Source organism: Morone saxatilis, unplaced genomic scaffold (genome assembly GCF_004916995.1).
Source record: "Morone saxatilis isolate NCDOM2014 unplaced genomic scaffold, NCSU_SB_2.0 Contig5, whole genome shotgun sequence".
Lineage (NCBI taxonomy): Eukaryota > Metazoa > Chordata > Actinopteri > Moronidae > Morone > Morone saxatilis.
The window spans coordinates 13,783,710-13,789,201 of NW_023340095.1; the positions used below are offsets into that span (position 1 = coordinate 13,783,710).

The 5,492-nt window shown below is 40.7% G+C and overlaps 1 protein-coding gene across 1 annotated transcript in view; it reads left to right on the forward strand.

Moving 5' to 3' along the window:
• Nucleotides 1–5,492, forward strand: part of rapgef4 (Rap guanine nucleotide exchange factor (GEF) 4) — a 36,159-nt gene that overhangs the window by 6,406 nt on the left and 24,261 nt on the right. The gene's annotated exons all lie outside the window — the stretch shown is intronic.

Here is a 5,492-nt window from a genome sequence, read left to right on the forward strand (position 1 = left end):
GATTTTAACTAAAAATAAATCGTGTTTAACTACGAATTCGAACTAATCGATAAAATCGATTTATCGCCCAGCCCTAATTTAAAGTAAAAGTGTGACCCTTTAAACAAAGTTAAAGCCATCAATTGCTGATACACAGCAGATCCTTAACAGCTGAGTAGGTAGCTTAAAGGTATTATACGCCTCTTTCCATGTATCCATTAATTTCTGACCTACTGAGGGGGCTGCTTTAAGCCACCTGTCTTAGCTCGTTGTTGTTGGAATTGAAATGTAGAATGTGAAAACTGTGACGAATTGCACTAAGCACAAGCCAAAGCGTGGGCAGTGTATAGGCAGTGTGTGTTGTGGATTAGTGGGGGTTGGATGGTGAAGTTATTGTGTTGTTGGCCCCCCGCAGTTAAAACATGAGCTGTCAACTTATTATACTGTAACCTCCTGCTCCCAAGCTTGTGTGTAAGCATTAGTATTGGTTTCATCAGGGCACTGAAGGTTTATGCCTTTTGACCACTAGATGGAAGTGCAGTGCAGTAGAGAAACTGCACTTCTATTTGTAGTTTTACTAGTGTCTTTATTGTATGCACTATATCAGTCACTCAACACACGTATAAGACAGACCAACTATATCACATAACATAACATGATACTGTTGAAGTATATCTTGCCGTATCAGGACAAACATGAAATGTAAACATACTTCAAATATCCGTAGAAGTCTAGATTGATTGTGACACGATACTAAATATAAGAAACAGTGTTGATTATCATGCTGTGCAGAAACCCCTCTCCTCTCTCAGCTCCCCCTCTGCTCATTGGGCTGGTTTACTGAGAGAGACAGCCCATTTCCTCCAGCACAGAAGGGCACAAGGGGTTGTTAAATAATGGGCTGTGTTTGTCCATGTCAGTGTAGTGGCCAGCAGCAGTGTGACTGGATACTTAACCCGGTCTGGATGTGTGCTAAGGATCACGTGGAAGTACTACTATAGGCTGCACATTGCACCTCTCCTGGGGCGACCTCTTCAGTAAGGTTTGTTTCAGACGAGATTTTATGGCTTCTGATTGTGACAGTCAGATTGTCGTATCTTGTCCTTAAACCTCTCTGGCTTTGGTTGTTTTGTATTGTAATGACACTTTCAAGATGTAGTTCTGGCACAGGGTGTTTAACAGATATTATGGGACTGCTTCCTTTGTAAAATATCTGTCATGGTTGCAGTTTTATTTCTACAATCTAGGTATGAAGACCATATTGGTATCATACATTATTCTGACAGTGTTGTCACCCACTGTTTCAGTGGGCCAAAAAACTGTGACTATTGTTGTTTCACTTGGATATTTGAGCTTCACTGTGCAAATTTTCTCTTTGTTCAACTTAAATCTAAGTTTAACATGTCTGAGATTTTGTGACATCACACCTAATTTGGAAGCTAATCACTGTTCAATATGCAATTTACACAAGAGTGATGAGTGATGAGGAACCTTTCAATGAGGGAGAAGGAGTACATGTGACTTTATTTGTTTTGATTTTCACAAGTACTCTAACTTTTTTTTTAGAAAAAAAAGAGTGTTTTATTTGTTTTAAAACATATGTGGAGGGGGTGTTTAATGTTTCATGCAGTCCTGATTGACATACAGGTTCCCCAAATGAGATATTCACTACATGTACCCTCAGTAGTGTTTCCAGATGTACTTCACCCAAAAACCAAGGCAACCATTTACAGCATTAGCATCAATACATGAATCCTCTATTGTTGTTTGTGCTGAGCTGGCTTTCCCTCGCAAGTCGGCCAAGCTGTGACTGAAAGGCTATCGAGTCAAAATTCACACAATCAGCTTGTTGACAGATAATCATTACACTAGCTCCCAGTATTTTACAGTTTGTTGTTCGCACAATAGTTTCACCAAATTATTCTGCCTGGCATTGGTGCTCATTTATTCCTCCCAGTACTGCCGCAATGCAGAACATTTGCCTATGTAGTATCTTGTTACTGGCAACAGACTTAAGACTTTGCCTGCCAGTTCTGATGTACCGTGGCGACAAACCTTCAACTACCCTGGGTGTCTTCCTGGCTGTTTAAATAAATTAAGTTCAGCTACTTCACACAGGCTTTTTGTAGTGCACGAAAAACCTTAAGCTGCATGAGATCACTATTCTTATTGCATACGGCCCTGAAAACCTGGATGAATACAGAAATACTCCAAGAATTGATTGATGCCAGCTGATATGGGGAGATAGCAAAGGAATGATGAGGCAAAGGTACCACCTAGCTCTTGTCAAGCTGAGGAAGAAGCTCTGAAACAAAGTTACACACCTCCTCTTCCTCCTCGTCCTCCTCCCACACAGATTTGTCCTCCTGCAGAACGCCTGTGGCCAAGCAAACTATGCCACAGTGATTACAGCGTTGCCCTAATGAACCAATGGATAATATTATTTATTCATGACTGTCCATGTCAATTATTCAGTGTATGTCTTTCTCCAGTTTTTGTTCTTTCTCCTAAAATCTTGATGGAATTGTTCATTAAATTTATTCTCATCCTTGCTTCACTGTGTCTTGCATGTGACTGTGCATGTACAAACATGTGGCACACTCCCTGCATGTATGATTGTCAATGGGTGCCGCTCATGCACACAACTTTGATATTTATCTCATGCTGCTGACCGCTACAAACACTGAGAACGAGCAGCCGTGTGCTGTTTGTTTAACAGAGCAGACATGAGCCGAGCTCAGCACACGTGGGCACGCTGACCGAAGCTCAGATGGCCTGATCATCAATTTGCTCTCCCCTTTGTTTCCTGCTTCCGATGGGCTCTGTGATTGAAACAACACAACTGTGATTTTTGCATTTTGGGTCGTAAGACAACTCTCTTGCAACCACGTGAGCCTGCACATGGTCTAGACAGACCTGCTTTCATTATCTGGAAGCTTTGACATTTTGGATTAGATTAGACAAATTATACATCGTAGGTTTTATAAGCGTGCATACTGCACATGCTTTGAGTAACACTGTGTTATAGATGTTTTCATTTGTATGTATTTTGCATGCATGTTTAGGCTCGAGGCGTATCTGTTGGGTGCTGAGCAGAGAGAGTGGGTGGGGGGGATTGGTGTGTCACTATCATCAGTCCGTAGGAGAAGCCTGGTGGGCAGCCAGTGGAGGAAGCTGATGAACAGGAAGTGGCAGGGACGCAGCGTGCCCTCTGGTGTCTGAGGATTGGGTGGAGGGGGGTTGGAAAAACGAGGCCACATGGATCCTCTGGTGGTTCAGCATCCAAGTACCAAGTGTACCACATCCAGGGCCAAAGTCCCTCCTAGTGCACAGCGGATATGTGCACGGAAAGAGCAGGAAGATTATATCAAAACATTTGTGTTGTATTCCCTTATCTCTCCTTGCAGAGGCGTTACATCATCAAGAACCCAGACTCTGAACTCTGACCTTTAAAATAAAACAAGACTCATGAAAACTGGCCTTACAGATTATTATTTTCAGTTGAATCTGTGCTTCTTAATTCTGTCCACAAAATGATGTTTTGTTGTGACAGCTTGGAGGATTTATTTAAATCAACAGAAAGATCCAGGATTTAGGTTGTGAGTTACAACAACTTCAAACTGGCAGTAGCTTGGCAGTAGGGTCTTGGACCACAGTATGGAGTGTGGACTGGTAGCTGGAGAGGTGCCAGTTCACTTTGCAGGCCCTGCTGAGGTGGTGCTGCCCTTGAGCAAGACATTGAACCCTTAACTGCTCCCGGGGCGCCATTACGTGGCAGCCCATCTCTCCACCATCACGCCACATGTCCATAAGCCCGGTGTGTGTGTGTGATTGTATTTCAGGCCTACGTGTGTAAAAAAAAAAACCCATTTGGGATTAAATGGGAGTAAATCTTCTTCTTCTTCAAAACAGCAACACATTTCTGTAGTGCAGAATAATGTGTCCAGTGAACAAGAACAATGCTCAACTAAAATTCATTCAGCTCGCACGCAAACTAGATTTCTCTCCGATTTCATCTTCCAGCTCAGTTGAACTTGTACATTTAAGTTAAACCACAGCCCACAGCGTGGAAGACCTGTCTAAACTGAATTCAAACAAAAAAGTAAAAGTAAATCAATTTCAAATTTCAAATCAAATTTGTTACTGACATTGGACGGGCGGATAAAATGGAGTATGTTCTCCCTCCAGCTCCGTCCATCATAATGACATCCAGAATACATTTTATACATTTGTCTTGTTTTAAATTTGTGCCTGTTCAATACAAGCCTTTATTCCATCAAATTCAGGATGACCAGTGACAAATCCAAAAAAAAGCATTATTTTTCCATCATATGGTTTTACTGAAATTGTAACAGCTGACCTGTTTTGGTCTGTTCAGTCGGGAGTGATGCACATCTGCACTCAGTCTCTGTTCCAGCTGTTATAGGTCTTCACTGTTTTCTTGTCTCAAAATCAGTAAAATGGTTTTTTTACACAAAAAACAAAACAAATATATTCATTGGCATTTTGTTTTTTCTTCACATCAAGAAATGTACAAATATATCCCCCCAGTCACCCTCGTCCCGCCCCATCTCTGTCCATATCCTTTACACAAACGATAATAATAATAATAATAATAATAAATAATCACTGATGAAAAGCAATGTACAAAACCCATTAAAATGTGCTAATTTTGGTCAAACGCACTTGTGCAATCAATAAGCATTTTATATTTTTGTTTTGGCTTATAAGTTTGTGTGTGTGTGACTCATTTACATCAATTTAATTCTCAAATATTCACATACTTTTAATTCAAAAGAAAGTCCTTCACACTGTCAGCATCCATTTTATTAGAGATTCAACATTTTCGTCATGGATAAAACTCATAATATGAAACAACAGCATCTTCGCCCTAAAGCCACAGGCTGCAACAGGCAAATCTCAAACATCTGAGACAATTACCATACCAATTATTAATTAACGCATGCTTAAAGTGAAATAATAATATATGTCAAAATATACAACCACCAGGTGTGCATTAGACAGCACTACTTTTAAACCTAATGTATGGGAGATATACACATTATAGGCTCTTTATAATGTAATTAATTTCTTGGTTGGAAAATGCTCAGGGAGTTCAATGCAGCTGTCTTGTGGCTTTGATAAGTAACAAGGTCAAAGATAAGACACCATCTGGTCTCTGTCCTTGAGAGGAAACTCAGTGATAGGAACAGGATGGTTCTGTCTGTACGTTTTAGGACTGGATTAGATGCACAAAGGAAAATCCACAAGTTTAACTAAATTCTGGTGGAGAAAAATGTCTCCCTGAAGAGTTGTAAGTTGATCAGGCAGCAGGCACATTTTGTTCAATCATTATATTAATTTTCCTGATTATGAGTCTTCACATGCTTTGAGACTGAACAGAATCTGCTTTAACTCTTATTTTGTGAAGGCGGCCAAGCTGAAAGTGAGCAACGGCGCCGTATTGTGTGTGTGGATTAGCCAAGGGTTGTGATAGAGAGAGAGAGAGAGAG